Consider the following 19,244-nt stretch of genomic DNA (forward strand, 5'->3'; position numbering starts at 1 on the left):
TAATTCGCATGCAGGAGTCATGGTGCACAAACTGATATCATGGGATGCGTGTAACACATTTTGAATTAGATTATTTGTGTATTTATTTATTTCATACTGCATTGTTTCTTTACAAAACTTACAGTGTGTGTCACTCTGATTTTACATCATTACAATATATGTTATACCAATAATATGCTATACTAATATTCTAAACTAATAATACTAGAAATTAAACAGTATGTTAATGTTAAACGTGTAATACTAATTAAATGAGTAATGCTTATTAAATGTTTCACCACTTGAATATACGTAGATTAAAAAATTAATTAACAAAATAAAAACATGTTGAAATAAACTCACCGGACAAAAAATTAGTCATCCCTGGAAAAATCATTACTAGCGTCATTCAATAGCGTGTAACTCCACCTCTGGACTTGATAACCATCTGGATTCGGTTAGGAAGTGAGTCCACAAAGTTGTGCGGGTGCGTCGCAACCAGGTTAAGCCACTCGCTGAGGATTTGATCGCGCAGTTCCACGCTGATGTCGGTGTTTCACGCGCTGTTCCAACAGATTTTTAATGTGGTTCAAGTCAGGTGACTTTGCAGGCCAATGGAGATGTAATAGGGTGGGGAAGTGTTCATAAATCCAGTCATATATGCGTCCAGCCTGATTAATTTGCTGTTGTCATCTTGAAAATGTCGGAGTATTAATAGCATACTCATCATGCCGATTTTGACTGAAAACAATAGCTGATCATCCAGGATGTTTAAATAAACAATCTGGTTCATATTAGTGATCACCTCAGTGGGCTGGCCCAATCCATGATACGAAAATGACCCCCAAAACATCACAAAACCATCTCCACCTTGAACATGACCTTGCACACTTCCACGAGGACATTCTTCATTTGGCTCGGTTGGTTGCAGAGAGCTCGAGTGCATAGTCATGGCATGGTGACTGTTCGCTCTACAGATTTGCACTACAGCGAACCTTATGGCAGCGGACATTCCCTTTTAAATGTTAGACTTAGATGGAACTCTGACAGCTATACCACTACGCTACCTGATGGTGGACCACGACGTTGAAACCATTATCAGTACATCCACTCACCCCAGCTGGCATATGCTGTGATCAGATCAAAATCGACATCCTCCTTCCAGGTGTTCTGACTTTCTCCAGCTATGTGATTTAAACAAAGGCAAAGTAAAACAATAACTAAATATCCGGTTGCATTAACACATGTAGAATGGAATGTAATGGCATTAGCATAACAATTAAATATAGATAGCAGGGCGATGATCTGCAGAAAATTATTCCTCCAAATTCCCGAATAATTCACAGTACAGAATGAAGAAAGTCACTAAATAAGTTCATTGAAACAATGAAATAATGCCATCGAGGTTACGTCCTCTTAACTACTTTTACGTTTTTAGAGACACCTCGGTGCTAGAATTTTCTTTCCAAGTAGCTCTTTTACACGCTGATAAATCTACCGACACCAGATTTGCGTATTTGAACACTTTAAGATATTACCGGTCTGAGCCAGTATCGAGCCAGCCAATATGGACTCAGAAAGGCAATGTTCTTCCATTCGTGAGGCATGCAGCCTGAATTTCCTAAAAAACAAAAAATCACATCACACAGACATAATGCATTCGACGGAACAAACTCTTCCAGTCTCACCTGGGTCGTAATGTTCGGAGGTACAATGACATACAATATTAATTGAGAAAACACAACACCACACAATGTACGCGAAATGTAGGAGCAGTGCTCATGTGAGTGACAAGTAAAATGCTTCTATATTACTGGGTCGTAAGAACAATCGTAAGCGAGTGCTACAAGGAAGGACAGAAAATGTGAAATTAGATGCAATAACGGGGAAATAACGACGCGGTTACTAATACCTTACATCCTTAAATTAAGGACTAATGAAAGGAAATCAATCTCCAGCCGAGCCTGTGGTGTCAGTTTCTTTACTTCCTCTCCGTTACTTCTCACACTGCAAGTTCTTTCTGGACCCTCGTGAATACCAGGATGAGGAAACAGAGGACGGTCATTAGGTCGTCTGCCGCTCCAGACCGGAAGGTCGGGAAGTCAGAGACCGAAGGAACAATCGATGACTCGGAGATGTGACCTTTGATAAAAGGAAGGATAGAAATTGGATTCGAATAAAAGGAAATGAGTCTACACGAGTTCTGAGTGTTCTACGTAACAGGACATTTGATCTTCGCCCCGAACTAGAAATATCTACCTTTCAGGTAATTCAAATATCGCGGTTTTCTAGAAGAAAACTTCTTGGTGCCTTAGGTACATATACTAGACGAAAACATCGGCTTCAATTTTGTCCTTTTCAATACTTAGAGAAGCATCTAGAAAAATTTTCTGCAGCATAAAAGTATGTATTTGAGTAGAAGAAATACCTGAGGATAACTAAGTTAATAACTATTCCTTTTTTTTGCTATTTGTTTAATGTCGCACCTACACGGATAGGTCTTATGGCGACGATGGAAGAGGAAAGGCCTAGGAATGGGAAAGAAGCGGCCGTGGCTTTAAGTAAGGTACAGCCCCAGCATTAGCCGGGTGTGAAAATGGGAAACCACGGATAACCATCTTCAGGGCTGCCGACAGTGGGGTTCAAACCCACTCTGTCCCGGATGCGAGATTACAGCTGCGCGCTCCTAACCGCACGGCCAATGGAGTTTATACGCACTTTTAAATGTTTACCTGTGTGTTATCACAATAGTTCATTTTCTGAAAGTGTTCACGTATACCACAAAATTAACAGAAAAAGATACATGGAATATTTTGTACTAGGATGGGCCATAATAGCTATTTCTTCATAGAACCGTTTGTGATAATTTGCCTATTCTAAATTGCATATAATTACAGTAACAATAATCTACTTCGTGGCCTTTTCCCGATTATTCGATTATTTTGGCGTCGACACAACATGTCATTTGGTCTAGTTTAACGGTCGTATGCCCTTATTGACGCCACCCCTGTCTGGAGAGATGTTTTCAATATTTGATGTTTCTCTGGGGTTATCAGTTTGGCGTGCAGTGTGTTAATAAAGAGGTGAGTATTAGGACTAAAGCATCCACAAGCAGCAGGAATTTAACAGTCGCGGACAAACTCCCCATCGAATCTGGAAACCTCTGATTTGAAAGCCACTACGCTGACCATTCGTTCAAGGTGCCGAATAATAATAATAATAATAATAATCATAATAATAATAATAATAATAATAATAATAGATGACGTGGCTGTACTGAGTATGATGTTTCCAGTAAGGTGTGTGATCGTATTCCTTCCTTCTAATCCGGAAAGACGTACCGAAACCGTAGCCCTAATGGATATTGTTGCGGTACTCACACTACAACAGCAACACATCACCAGTCATTAGACCTGTTTAGACACTCTCTGGTACACGAGAATATTGGCCTACAACACTTTAAACCCTAAAAACCAATAGTATTACGTTCTACATTTCCACTTACTAAATGCTCCATTGTATCATATGTTACCTCTCACTTCCCCTAGATGGCATTAGTGCTAAAGGGAATATGAAGAATAGTTTTCTACAGATGTACGACTAAACACGAAAAGGCGTGTACAGCAGGCTCAGAGCCTGCGATTAGTAGAATGTACAGTTGTGTTGGCGTAGTCCACATCGATAGAGCAAGTTATGGGTGTCCGGCAGCCCAATGCCGATGTGTGTATAATTTCCCTTTCCCATGCACCTCGTATACTGGATAAGATATAATGTTGAAAATTTAATATGAAGAATCCGAATCATAGTCTCCCATCTGTATGTATATATATATACAGTATGTTACAATATGCTTTACGTCGCACCAACACAGATAGGTTTTATAGCGACAATGGGAGAGGAAAGGGCTAGGAGTGGGAAGGAAGTGGCCGCGGCCTAAATTTGCCTGGTGTGAAAATGGAAAACCACGGAAACCCACCTTGAGGGCTGCCGACAATGGAGTTCGAACTCACTATCTCCCGAATGCAAGGTGACAGCTACGTGACCCTAACAACGCAGCCACTCGTTTGGTTTATAAGTTTAGAGTTCCTGTCTATACACATCATACATTTATGTTTGTGACACATGAACGGCAAGTCGTTAAATTGCTGTGTCGCGAAGTAATTTAGTGACAAAGAAACCTAAGAATTTTGTGTCGCTATGTAAGTTAAGGAACTGAATACGTGTTACGTGTGCGATATGATCGTATTTCTGCCCACGTTTTCTCACATTGTCGCTGAACACAGCTGTGTTTATTTCACATTGTTTCCGCGCAGTGTTATTTTCAGTCAAATAATCGCCGTTGCTGAATATATTCATTGTCATTCTTGCCGCCAAAGCATAACAATGTTAAGAGATAAGAAGGTGTTGCTTTTAGCACTCGATGAGATTTAAATAGAACTCGTACATCTCAATATGTCCCATTATCACTGCGGAAATATAACTGGGACAAATTTTCTGGACTGGTCCGCAACTCGTATACACGGAGTTCAACTACTTTTAAACAGATTTACCAACGGCGACGTCGAGCCATGCAGTGAATAATAAAATAATTTCTCGCTAACTATAATTCCTAGGTCGGGATATTTGGTCTTAGTATAGCCTCAGCAATGTAATTATTGATTTGCCGGCTGTTTGCCTCATAAAATTTTGACAAATATTTACAATTTCATTTGTCATCTGGTAGAATACAAAATCTGATTCATGACCGTGTCGATTACCAGATGTTACCAGCAGACTTGCCATTGTGAGGTAAACCTTTGCTATTTTGCATTGAAGGGAGTAGCAAGTGACTCGAAATATTGAAAACTCAAACTATAGAATACTAGTGGTACCCGAGCGCTTCGTTACACACACGTATCTCAACGAGTATTAAGGAGAAAGTTCTATGTTGCACGGGGGTCGCCTGTCTGAGGCGGTAAAAGGCGCGCTTAGTTCACCCGGAAGGACTTGGGTTCGATTCCCTGTCAGGATCTTTATTTCCGGAGTTAAGAACCGGAATGAGAACGCGTAAAAGAAGTAAACTCGTGCCCTCTTCCCGCAATGGTGCAACTCTTTTAATGCACACCTCCAGTAGAGGTGAACTACATTTGCTATTTTAAACGCGTACCAGCCCTCATGCCGGGAATCTAACCCGCGCCTCCGATTACACCAGCTATTATGCTCACAGTTACACAACGGAGGCATCATGAATTTGTTACAATAAGATTCGAATGCATATACATTGATTTTATACACTTTGTCACAATAATAATAAATTGATTTGTTTCCTTCTGTTCCTTAGGGAGCAGATCGATGCCGACTGAGGTCGGTGGTATGTGAGGGTGTTAAAACTACAACTCCGTGTTGATAGCTCCCAGTACATGAGAGAACTCCTGCGGGGGGGGGGGGGGGGGCTATACGTCTACAGCAGTAATCGTACACTCTGAATGAATAAACAATGTATAACATAAGGATACTCACGCAAAATAAGAACACAACTCTGTCCCAGCTGTAGTGTCTCAAATTCAATAATGCAGTTCGTTAAACTTCAGAGTGCCAACCAATGTATCGTTGCTTGAATCGTGCTTTCTCTGTGGTTATAACCGACGAATGATAACATCTTATGTGTCGTTTCTATGAAAGAATAAAATAGTTCCTGATTATGTTACCAGGAAACACACAAAATGCACTTGTTTCCGTGCAAAGAATTTAAACTGCACCATTGCAACGTTTCTTATGTATGATACTTCTTGTGTTTATTCTACTGGTACATTGTGTAAAGGAGTTGAATTTTGATATCATTTTTCTTTCTACTTTAGAAATGTGATATTTTTATGTCAACGAAACGTTAGGTATGTGTCAATGATATATATAAACTAGGTTTAGAGCATAACTCATTGCAACTATTTTGTCCTCAAATTTGCACGGATCTACCACACAATGGTAGCACGATCCTCATAGTATATAGACATAGCACAAGATGGCGGTGCGTTGGACAGGTACCATGCACAGGGTGATGGGGCTGCAATAGTGAGTCAGGCTCCCTGCAGAATGGATGTGACGAGGCAAGAAATGGGTACGTACATCAAACTGGCCGTTCGCCGAGGTCTCAGTGCCAAAGAATATCATAGAGTGCTTGCGAAAGATATGGGGAATAATGCCTTCTGCAACTGCGAGATGGGCAGTAGCATGTCAGCACGAACGTGAAACAAGCAGCGACTTGCAACGCTCCGGAAGACCTATTAGTGACCGAGCTGATGTGTCACGTGCAGTAATTACCCAGTTCATGGACGTGGGCAGCTGATGGGCACTACTTGTGTTACAAGCCGAAACAGGCTGTGAAGAATGAACCATTGGCAGAGTTTTACGGGAAGAACTTTATCTGCTTAAAATTTCACGAAGGTGGGTTCGACGTGCAAAAGCTTACACGATATGCCATAGTACCGGCAGGGCTGGAATGAACAGTACGCGTGGATTAATTTTTGGGTCAGAGCATACGAACAAGAGCTCAAACGCTGGATGGCGACATCCAGAATCACCACGAGGAGAGAAGTTCTGGTAAATCCCTTCCCCCCGTGTAGCTGATGGTCATTGCGGCTTACGACGTCAGGGGCGTGTTACTTCGTTCCACATAGCCCAACGGTGACAACAGCGTGCTACAGAACCTTCCTTCGTGCCATTAGAGACAAACGCCCGGATCTTTTCCACAATGTTATCCTTTTCCACGACAATCCCAAACCACATTCAGCAAAGGCTGTAGGAAGAGAGGTTGGGAGAACCGGAGCACCCACCATACTGACTGAACCTGTCTCCGTGCGATTTTGTTCTCATCCCCAAAGCGAAAGAACCAGTGTATGGGAGACGGTTTGGGACACGTGAAGACCTTACGAAAGCTGTGGAACGTGAGTGTGCAAATTTGACGTATGGTGAGACGACTTATCCAACACCTACCGCATCGTTGCCGACGTATTGTGGACAATCTAGGGAACTACTTTCAGGGTTTACCGTAGAGTTTATTGTAGTCTCTTAGAATAAACATTATGTAGCACAAGGATTTCATAACTGACAGTTTCATCGCCTTATATCCTACACCTGGTAAATCTACTCGGCGAAATTCATACATACCACAGTACTTTACATCCCCACTCCCCACTGTACATTTCTATTTGTCTGGTAGTTCTCGCATTTATGCGGGGGGTGGGGTGGGGGGTGGGGGTTGGGAAGTTGCCAAGACATAGGACCCAACCCTTGTATATTATCTGTTCCTTTCTTCTTACCGATTTTGGAGCACTTCATAGAGAACTTGTTCGGTATTCTTTATCATCTTCGAAATCCTCAAGAGTCCGAAGAAGAAGAATCTAAAGAAATATCTATATCGATTGTAAAGTCAAATGTTTGTAATGTGGAGTTAATCTGAGATCAAACCGTAGCCTTATAAATAGAATCTGCAAATTGCTGTAACTGAGTCTGGCATTGTAGGGATATTCTTAGGATCTGGGCCTAGCGCAGAGAGGGTTAAATAAGCTCCAAAATAAAGGGCGTGTTGTCATGTTTGTGTAGGAACGTCGTATATACGTTATGAATTGTACTGAAACTCTAACTCACAGCAACCGTAGGCAAGTTGGTACCAGGATGATGCTTTCACTGTCGAGATCTGTTAGTAAAGAAAATTCATGTCCTCAACGAGGTTGTGTAACTCTTTTCAGGCGCACTCCCACCGGAGGTAAGCTGCATGTATCTATTTAACAGCGCACCAATCCTCTTGCCAAACTTAATTTTCGGCAATACCGGGAATCAAACCCGGGCCAACGAGGACGACAGCTATTAGTGTTTACAGTTATGTTGTGTCATAGAGATTCGCTTCAGAATCGTTCTAATATCACTTCCTGGTGCATGTATACCGGTACCATTACAAAAAATGCATTTGATGGTGTGGATTGAAGTCACTGATTATGGGGAAGTGAAAGATATGATGATGATGATGATGATGATGCTTGTTGTTTTAAGGGGCCTAACATCGAAGGTCATCGGCCCAAGTGAAAGATAAAAATGTGTTCTAGTGTTTCATTATACATTTGAAAGTTAATCCGAATTATCGCCAATAGTAACTTTCGGTCTGAAATAAGGATGCTGCTCTATTATCTTCCTTTTCTATGCTAGTTCAAAAGATGAGTGAAAAGCGGGAATAGTTCGGTTCCAGTTTTTTAATAACTCAAGTGAGAGATGTAAACGGACTTGCAAGTTGTTGTTGTTGCTGTTGTTGTTGTTGTTGTTGTTCGGGACATGAGTCCATAAACTGGTTTGATGCAAACGTTCATGCTCCAAGCCCCTCTTCCCCCAGTTATCCTGTGCCAACATTTTTAACATCTATAGTAATTTGCTTGTCATTCCATTTCTTGGTCTACCGAGCGATTTGACTGCACGGTTCGATACGCATAGTTGTGAGCTTGCATTCGGTAGGTGATGCGTTTGACTCCTACCATTGACATCTCTGAAGATTTTTCCGTGGTTTGCCATTTTCACTCCATAAAAGTGCTCCGGCGATACATTAATGAAGGCCACGGCCACCACCACATTTCCTATCTTGGACGTTTCTCATCCTGGCGTCACCCAAAATATGCATGTGTTCTGTCTGTTAGGTCATCAGCCCAGAGGCTGGTTGGATCCTCAAATAGCACCACCAAAGGTTATGCGGTTATAAGGGAACCCCAAAAACCAATGGCAGCACCAAAATGAGGCATACTAGGCAAGATGAGGAGTGAGGTAGTTTGCCATTGCTTTCCTCACTGGGTCAGAAAGTACTATTGCAGCACGACTGACCCTATGAGCAGCACCTTTCATAACACTCAGATGCACTAGTCGTGCTCTGAATGTCATGGCTCAGCACCACCCATACTCCAGCAGCTTCCATATTGTCAGCCATGGATGTTGACTGGGACTTCGGTGGAAGCTACACATAACTCTGGCCTGTGCCAAGAGATGGATGCAAAAGTACTGTATGCATGTGTTAGTGGAACCTTAAACCAGTCGCAAAAAGAGAGGGAAAAGGCAAGTAAGAAAAGGAAATCTGGGGGTACCCTTACCAGTCCTACAGCACTATGCTTCCCACATAAGCAACCTTCTGCCTCTAGATGGACCCTAGCCATCCATCTCTTCTTCTACTTCACTTTCGTCTAATCGTTCGCCTTTCACTGACTGTGTCTTCATTTGCGATCTTAACTCTTTTTTCCGTCAGCTTTCTTCTGTACCACTACATTTGCAAATGTTCTATTGACCTTCCTTCTTGTGTCATTATTCTATGTGCTAGTCTGCATTTTATGCCCTTTTTACTTCTGATATCATTATTTTGCAACCAAAGTAAAAATATTCATGTTCTCCCTTTATGACTCAATGTTCTAATCTAATACTTATTTCATCACTTTATCCGGCTGCCTTCCGTTAACTTTGTTCCGGATTTTCAAATTTTCACCTTGTACCACTAAAATAGGAGTACATACAATACTGTAATTTATGTACACTTGCAAGGATATCCACATATACTAATGTTGAAAACGTAGTCCCCGTAGTAAGCGAAACGTAAAATTAAGCAATTTTCTCCATTGTGCCGAAAGTTGAAGGGTTAAAGGGCCCGGGAATTTTAAAATCACGAGTCTTGGATAGCTCTTTCAAGTTAAAAAAACAAATTTCGGAAACCACTTCCGGCCTAAATGCAGTTCAGGAAAAATTGTCTAAAATCGCTTGTTTCGTTACTCTTTCCTTTTTTATTCAAATGCTGGCCAAATTAACTTATTTATAAAATTCTTTATGTAATGTGCTCCTTGTTTCAATACCCTCAGGCATTTTTTATTTCTGAATAACGTCCACATCGAATGTAGTTATAAGGGCTTAAGTGAAACTCTGCATTGACTCACATTAGCGCCCCTAGTGGTGCTTAGTGAAACAATACATTGACTCACATTAGCGCTCGTAGTGGTGCTTAAGTGAAACTCTGCATTGACTCACATTAGCGCCCCTAGTGGTGCTTAGTGAAACAATACATTGACTCACATTAGCGCCCGTAGTGGTGCTTAGTGAAACAATACATTGACTCACATTAGCGCTCGTAGTGGTGCTTAAGTGAAACTCTGCATTGACTCACATTAGCGCCCCTAGTGGTGCTTAGTGAAACAATACATTGACTCACATTAGCGCCCGCAGTGGTGCTTAGTGAAACAATACATTGACTCACATTAGCGCTCGTAGTGGTGCTTAGTGAAACAATACATTGACTCACATTAGCGCCCCTAGTGGTGCTTAGTGAAACAATACATTGACTCACATTAGCGCTCGTAGTGGTGCTTAAGTGAAACTCTGCATTGACTCACATTAGCGCTCGTAGTGGTGCTTAAGTGAAACTCTGCATTGACTCACATTAGCGCTCGTAGTGGTGCATAAGTGAAACTCTGCATTGACTCACATTAGCGCTCGTAGTGGTGCTTAAGTGAAACTCTGCATTGACTCACATTAGCGCTCGTAGTGGTGCATAAGTGAAACTCTGCATTGACTCACATTAGCGCTCGTAGTGGTGCTTAAGTGAAATGAAAATGAAATGTCGTATGGCTTTTAGTGCCGGGATATCCCAGGATGGGTTCGGCTCGCCAGGTGCAGGTCTTTCTATTTGACTCCCGTAGGCGACCTGCGCGTCGTGATGAGGATGAGATGATGATGAAGACAACACATACACCCAGCCCCCGTGCCGTTGGAATTAACCAATTAAGGTTAAAATCCCCGACCCGACCGGGAATCGAACCCGGGACCCTCTGAACTGAAGGCCAGTACGCTGACCGTTCAGCCAACGAGTCGGACGGTGCTTAAGTGAAACTCTGCATTGACTCACATTAGCGCTCGTAGTGGTAGGAAAAGGCAAACTGCTGATCTAAACGACCGGATAACGATGATTAATAAGGAAAGGATTTTAATTTTTAGGAATAAATAAAGAATATAATCTCATAATTTATTATACATTATCTACGTAAAATTCATAGCTCACATCACTGGGATGTTTTCAACATTGAGTTGCTTGCCTGAAAGTCTATAACTGTGGATTTTTAATCGTGGATCACCAGTCCTTCAAAAGATGGATTAGATCGGCCTAAAATTGTGTGTGATTGCTCAAAAGGAACACTTTGACCTCAAGGGTTCTGAACCCAACGAAAACATGCTTACAGTATAGGTCGCTCAACTCAAAAACAGTCGTCTTGACTTTTCAAGTGCATAGATCAGCAGTTACATGCTAGCGCCATTAGACGGCATCATGTTGGATGTGCACTGACACTATTGCTACCGTACGAGTGCGTCTCTTGGAGTGTTCGGTTGCGGGTTACAGCGTAAACTGTGTACAGTGGCGTCTTAAGGAGATTGAAACCCATGAATGTTATCGAAATATTAGTAAAAACGTTGCGCAGTGATGAATATGGTAAAGCATTCGGAGTCGGTAATATGTATCAATCAATCAATACTGATCTGCATTTAGGGCAGTCGCCCAGGTGGCAGATTCCCTATCTGTTGCTTTCCTAGCATTTTCCTAAATGATTTCAAAGAAATTGGACATTTATTGAACGTCTCCCTTGGGAAGTTATTCCAACTCCTAACTCCCCTTCCTATAAATGAATATTTGCCCCAGTTTGTCCTCTTGAATTCCAACTTTATCTTCATATTGTGATCTTTCCTACTTTTATAAACGCCATTCAAACTTATTCGTCTACTAATGTCATTCCACGCCATCTTTCCGCTGACAGCTCGGAACATACCACTTAGTCGAGCAGCTTCTGAATATGCTATATAGCAGAAACATACAGAAACATAGTAGCGATTACACAAAAATGCAAGGTTATGCTGGATATATATTGATTATGAAGAAGGGGAAGAGCCTGCACCTGAAGCGGTTCAAAACTTTCATCTCCATAGCAAGAGGAATCGTCCAGAAAAAGTATGTACGTACTATCTCCACCCGAAAGACGAGGCCCACTGTATTAGAAGATATTGATGACGGCATAGGCCTACTGGAGATCATTTATGAAGACTATTTTAATCGTGGCTTCAATTCCTACAGCAAACTAATGAGGCGCTATAGGTGCGTTAGAAGTAAACGTAGTTACAAGTTAATTTTAAATTATATGACTAGCAAACGACAAAAAGAAGCTCACGTCAAAGGAAACATGCTGTAATAATTAAAAACTTTAAAAGAGCAACTAATTTTGCAATTTAATAGATCAAGAGCGTTTGGATATACAGATCACTAAAGGCACTAGGTTCGTCTGAAATACTTGGCCTGGACAATTGTAAAGCTTCTATCACGTTTAACAACAATATTAACGCTGAATATGGCATTTCATCCACGTATATTACTCCTTTCGACACGTAAGGGCATAGATGAATATAATAATCTACTTCGGAATGCAAAAGAGCTTGTAGAGGAACTGTACATATTTACATAGAGAGGAATGGGGAAAAGTGCATGTTTGAAACAGTGACCAAAGTAAATTTCATTATGAAGTAACATCTCCGTTAAATATTCCTGTGGAGGCAAAAAAATGGAAAAATGATTAACATGAAACATTCCCTACATTCAGTCCTTGGTAAACATGTAAGTGAAAAAGAGCCCGTTTCCGGGGGTTTCCTGATCGGGTCGTGATGTGTACTTTTATCGGCAATAGACAACTTGTATGATAAGGATCGCTGATTTTGTAAGACTATAGTGCAAAAAACCACAATTAAAGGTACATGCTCGACGTTTCATCAATGGAATTCACTCTTTCATGTACAATCAACTTCATGCCCCAAAGTACAATCACATATTGTTAAATGATCGTCAATGGACAGGTTATGGCATTGACGTATCATCGTTTTAAAATGTAATTAGTGTGGCTTTCGACATATGACTGCTTGAATACGAAAGTGGTCTTGAGTGTAAAAATGTAGCTTCTCTTCCACGTTGCCTCAACCACTTCAATGAAATCCCACATTTGCAATTTTAAGATTAATAGCAACGCTATCAGGTCAGTAGAACAAATGTGTTTTACGTATCGCAATTACTTCAAGCAGAGGATTTGTGACACTGTTGACGGAAAATATAAGAATATACTCAAGGCATTGAAATATGTGTGTGTGATTCGTTATATTGATTATATGTTTCTTTGCGTTACCCCAACTCCTCTTTTAGGACTTGAATAGATGATTATTCGGATGTCTCCTGAGCTGGAATGCAGCGTTTTTGCATGAGAATGACTCATATCACGTTATTTTGATGAATTATCCATATTAGAAGCATATTGTTCGTGCGATTCAGAGTTTTTCAGGTAAAAGGTGCTTCTTGTCAGTGCGAAACTTCCGTAAGTATAAAAACTGATATTACTTGTTTTTACACCTATCGATAGCAATTTCATTCTTCCTCTCGGTGAATATTTTATATGTAACACAGTTCGCATCTACAAAACAGCTATGGGGTATTTGTTGAGAGATAAGCTGTTAAGAATGTTGTTGAGAATAAAACTTCAATATTTTAATGTGCAACGAATGTAAGAATCCAATACTATCATTTCTACAAATCAAATCAAGATATAGAATCTAACAAATTAGAAATAGCATATGTGTAGTAAGAGCAGTGAAGAAGACAGTTAAGAAAGGGTTGCATTTTTTTGTAAAGACAAACAAAACTTCTTCGGCTTCTTTGGTGACATAATGGTTAGAGCCGTCCACGGATGCGCATATCCGCGAAGTTAGTGCCTTGGCGGATATATAACTGCATGGCAGTGCGGATAATTCTGCTGATAATTTCTAAATAATGACGTTTATTAGTTTTCACTCAGGTATACTCTTATTTTTCCTGATGATCAAGCGACCCTCAACAGTGGTATGGGGCAATGGTGATATATAAAGGGCCTTGATACCATAAAGCCATAAATCTGACTTGAGCCTACCTGACTCCTGCCCGCAATGAATGGAAGGAAGGAACAAAGGTCAATACGTCGGTTAGTTGTTAGAAGAGAAAATCCCTCATAAACTTCTTACTGTAGGTGTTCTGGTGCCAGGTGTCAGGCGTATTGTATTATATTAACACATCTGTCAGTTTCAATACCTTGGGTGTAATACACTGGAGTTAAATATTTGCAATATTCGCGGATAACCATTCGCCGAATCGGATGCGGGTGCGGATGCAGAGCGAATGCGGATATTATTTTGTATATCCGCGCAGGGCTCTAATAATGTTGCATTTCATAAATTATTAACGTACCGGTAAATGATTACTTTGTTTACGTTAAAAGAACACTTTTAATATGATTTATAAACGAAATATTTTCTTTGTATGTGACGTTTTAGATGTTAGAGAAATAATGTATTTTTTTCAATCATTTCTTGAAAATCAACAATTTTGAATTTAAAAAGGTTTATTTAGTCTGTCCGTAAAAACTTAAAATTTGTAGTTACGTTAATTTCACAATAAGTTTTTGAGGACAGAACTGAGGGTAATTTTGGCCGAAGTACTGATATATATCTAAATCCGATACTGGTATAGTGAAACATTCCTTCTTCCTGCGGCCACCTCTTGGCATGGATATGTTTACCATAATAGCTAGAGTGTACTGTACACTGCAAGGAACTACCCAGGCGGCTTGATAATACTAGCTCGTTTCAGTTTGCAATCGTGGGCGTAAGTAGAAACGTTGTATCATTCACCACCAACGTGTAAATCTTTTATGAACCTCTCACCTTGCAATTAACGATGCTACGCACAGCTGCACCATATACCAGAGGAACACGTGAAAGCGATTAGTAACTTCTTGTAGAAAATAATCCCCTTAGAATTTCTATTCCCTAGGTCAGGGTTCCCGAAATTTATTGTGTCTGAGCCCCCGTTAGAATATCGCAATTACGCCCAAGCAACCCTTAGCCACAGAGCACAATACTGAATTCAGTGAACAAGAAGCAGAATTTTGTAATGTCACCATGTTTGGTTGTAATCGTATAGTTTAGGAATAATACTTACTTTCCTTCAAATATAAATATAACTTCATTTACATAAAAATACGTTATAGATGCATAGAAATTATAAAACATTGTGACACTCGACTAATAATTACGACAGTCTGGATGTGGAAACTTACTTGAGAAAATTTGCTTGGTACCGGTGTTGGATCAATGAGACGGATAGTGCTTTTTCCAAAGACCAAGCGCTTTACAAACCTAGTCACCGGAACTGAAGGTCAGCCTCAACATTAGTGCTGTTTCTGTACATCTTTTTAATTTGTGTGAGAGCAGAAAAGGTACTCTCACACAGGTATTTTGAAACGAAAATCATTAAACGCAGTAGGCCTATTTCCTTTCTAGAAATTGCAGGGTGTAGGGGATATCATGGACGCAAAAGTCAGCCAGAGACGTGGAGTTGTGACACAAGGTCTTCACAAGATACGTGTACCATTTATCGGCCAAAAATAGAATAGACTGTATGTAAGTTTTACAACAGTGAAGACGTATCTTCCTAAATTTGGAATAATGATCTATGAATTGTGTTTGTACAATGGCATGTATTTCTTTAAATACTTACAACTTACATTATTATTACGTACCCCTTGGATTATCGTCACCGCCGCTCAGGGAAATGTTTGGGAATGGCTGCCCTTGGTTTTTACTTGGGTAATTGCGTAAAGTAAATGTGAGTGAATCGTCGAAAGAATTACCTCTGTCATATGCTACAGAGGGAATTCGAATTACCAACCTCGCGTGCCGTTGCATTTCATCAAGGGTCTTAAATAGGTATGGTCAGTTTGTTATCGGGTTTTGTGGCAAATGTGAAGAGACGAGAAAGTGAAGTGTTATGTAACACTGTATGAGCCGTAGTTCAATAATACGTAATTGAAATGCACATGAGACCTACTCACATAACCAACACACACTCGTAACACGAAGCTAAGGCCATTATATCAACTATAAAATGAACAGAACAGCAATATAAATTCTACTCTGTATAACCATGTGCGGCAAACATTCAAAGTAATAAAATTCCCATATCAACTCGTATTAATTATGGCGAATGATGTAAAATAATGAAAGTATACTTGAGACAAACAGTGGAAATCAGAACACTGCAAGGAAGATCGGAAATTGTTTCAGTGAGACAAGCCTACGTGCTGTCAGCTTTCTGTACAATATTTATCCTGAGGCCATCTTTAGAGAAACACTGGCTCAAGAAATCTGGTGAATCAGGATAAATGTGCGTGGAAAGAAACAACCCTCAATATCTGACGACACTGTATCCTTGCATGTGAGTGGTGTGGGCTTCAACATATGAGGGACCGTCTAGTTTTTACGGTCTACAAGTACTTCCGATGTAAGGATCATGATGATTCCGAAAAAAGAGGACAACATCGTTAAGCAGGTACTACATTTCACATATTTGAGCACCATAGTGGATGGCCGAGGGAGTTGGCCGTGCGGTTGGGGTCGCGGAACTGTGAGCTTGCATTTGGAAGATAGTGGGTTCGAGCCCCACTGTCGGCAGCCCTGAGATGGTTTTCCGTGGTTTCCTATTTCCACACCAAGTAAATGCTGGGGCTGTACCTAGTTTAAGACCACAGCCGCTTCCTTCCCACTCCTAGGCCATTCCTATCGTATCGTCGCCATAAGACCTATCTGTGCCGGTGCGACGTAAAGCAAGTTGAAAAAATGGGAGATTTTAACTGTTTTCTGCGAGAAACTGTTTTTAAGGGTGGTGCCTTAACGATCTAGTGGGCATTTGAAACACACAATTAACTTAATCACTATTTCCAAAAATTTGCTTGTAAGGTTACACAGATATACGAAACGCATTATTTGGCTATTTTTTTAAAATTATAATATTTTAGCTGTCTACTCGTAGTTTATACCCTCCTCTCGGTTTTTCTTAGTATTCCCTGCACTTGGAAGTGGTTATTTTCCATGGCGATTGTCTCTTACTGTTCCGGTTCCATTTAGACCTCTCCTGGGCGGAAGACAGCAATTTATGCAAAGTGAAAAATTATCGAAAACCAAAGAAACGTTATTTCGACGATAGTGATTCTGAATAGCGTCTGTTGACTGAAAAGCAGCTGATTCACCTGAATTTTGATCACTTCTCGTTCTTGATAATCACCCTTGATACAAACCAAGTTGATGACCGTAGGCCTATCCCAATTTCGTGCAAGCGGCTCAGACTTCGAAGTCTAACTTAATTTGTTTGCCCCTAACGAATTGCTTGCACCAATGCCGCCCGAAATAGGATATCATAGATTCATCTATTGATATACCATTTTCATTTGGTGCAATTTTAACATAACTCATTTAATATCTGTATTAGTGGTTTGAATTTACCAAATTTATTTCCGGCTGGAAGGATGGTATTTCCAGCTACATGAAGTTACTTAGTTTGTTCCTCCAATCTCCCTTTATCATGTTATCAGCAACAAGTTTGTTGTGCGGATCGTCGCCCACTTCCATATACATTCATATTCTTGGCAGAGGAACGTACCCACTAAGAAACAAAATGCCGAAAAGGACGAGAAGGTCCTCCACAGATATAAAGACATAGAAACTGTTGCTCTGAACAGCACTTAATAGAGTCATTTTCACAAGGTCACACATAATATTATCAACAAAGAAGAGTCAAGAATAATCAAGAAGGTGTTTGTCACTATTGAGTGTTACATGGCTGTTCTCATGTTGAAATTCCTTGGTTGTTTAGCAAGGGATGCAAGGGATCACATAGCTCATTTCTACCTATCTCTTTTCCGGCATTCATGGGCAAAGTATATGTCTCTTCTTCTGAAACTCTTTGTCCGTTTGTGTGGGATTCTATGGGTTTTCAATCAACATAAGGATTCACCAGTCCCCTGCTAACATTTTATTGAACCAATCTGGGTCGTTGCATGACACATCTCTCGACTCGACATCTGTATTATCATTGGGAGGTGTAATAATACTTCTACACCACCAGCAGTAGCATCGGAAGATGAGTCCTCCGGCTTCTTAAGGAGGTCAGGAGTCTCTGCAACCTACAAAATCAAAACGAAACGAAATAGCGTTAGGTGATACAAACATGTGTCATGTACCTGCTAAGTTGTTAACGATCCACATAAAAGTTTCAATGCATCCCATCAACATATGGAGAAAGATACATATTCATATTGAAGTACTTATATATCCACTACTGTTTGGCATCCAACTAACAGCAGCAACACGAACCAACAGCAGACCATGAGTGATGTAACAGATAAACAAGCTCTCAAATGCAGCTTCGACAGCATCCGACAAAATGAACAATATATCACAGGACAATCGAGTTCAACTGACCATATGTTGTCAACAATGGAGGAACACATAATGTACGACCAATAAATTTAAAATACGAGATCAATAAAAAATCTAAGATAGAAATATATAGATGGATCGTTAATGACCCAGCGGCACAAATGAGTTAATGCTAACCACGAAAACGGTATTGTTGCCTACGAGATTAATCGATATTGCTGAATATTGTGTTTTTCCGGCTATTAATAACTTTATATGTGGTATTTTTGAGGCAGACTTGCAATTAAAACGAATTATTATTTTCAGTAAAAAAAAAGGATAATTCAATGTTTATGGCATATCACACGTATTGAAGGGCACCAGCTCTTCAACCTCATCAACGAAGGAAAATATACACTGACATGCCAAAAGTCAATGAATAGCAGCATTTAAAGGTAATAGTCGGTAGCGCCACAGTACCTTTACATCTTGGGAGTGCCCAGCCCTGTATCGGGTGTGAGCTTACATCTCGAGAGTGAGTGTAAACACCGTCTGTGCTGGTCATGACAAGGCGACGTGAATTGTCGTCTTTCGAATGGGACATGATATCTGGTGCCAGATGGACGGAACATTCCATTATGAAAGTTGTACCGATATTTAACATTCCTCGATCGAAGGTGCCACGTGTGTATCGGGAACACCTCATGGAAGTCATTATCACCCACAGTGAACAGTGCAGTGACCGACCGCAGATGCTAAACTATCGCGATTAGCAGCGTCTGCCTAGAATAGTCCGCGGTTACATACAAACCACACTGGCTAAAATGACATCCATGTTCAATGGGTAGTTGCCAGGCGCATATACTTCCGGTCAATGCAGCGTTCATTAACGTCAGTGGGATATGGGAGCAGAAGACTTACTAGAGTGTACTTGTTAACATCTCAATACGAGGCCCAGCGTCTCACAT

Source organism: Anabrus simplex, chromosome 2, assembly GCF_040414725.1.
Source record: "Anabrus simplex isolate iqAnaSimp1 chromosome 2, ASM4041472v1, whole genome shotgun sequence".
NCBI classification, from domain to species: Eukaryota; Metazoa; Arthropoda; class Insecta; order Orthoptera; family Tettigoniidae; genus Anabrus; species Anabrus simplex.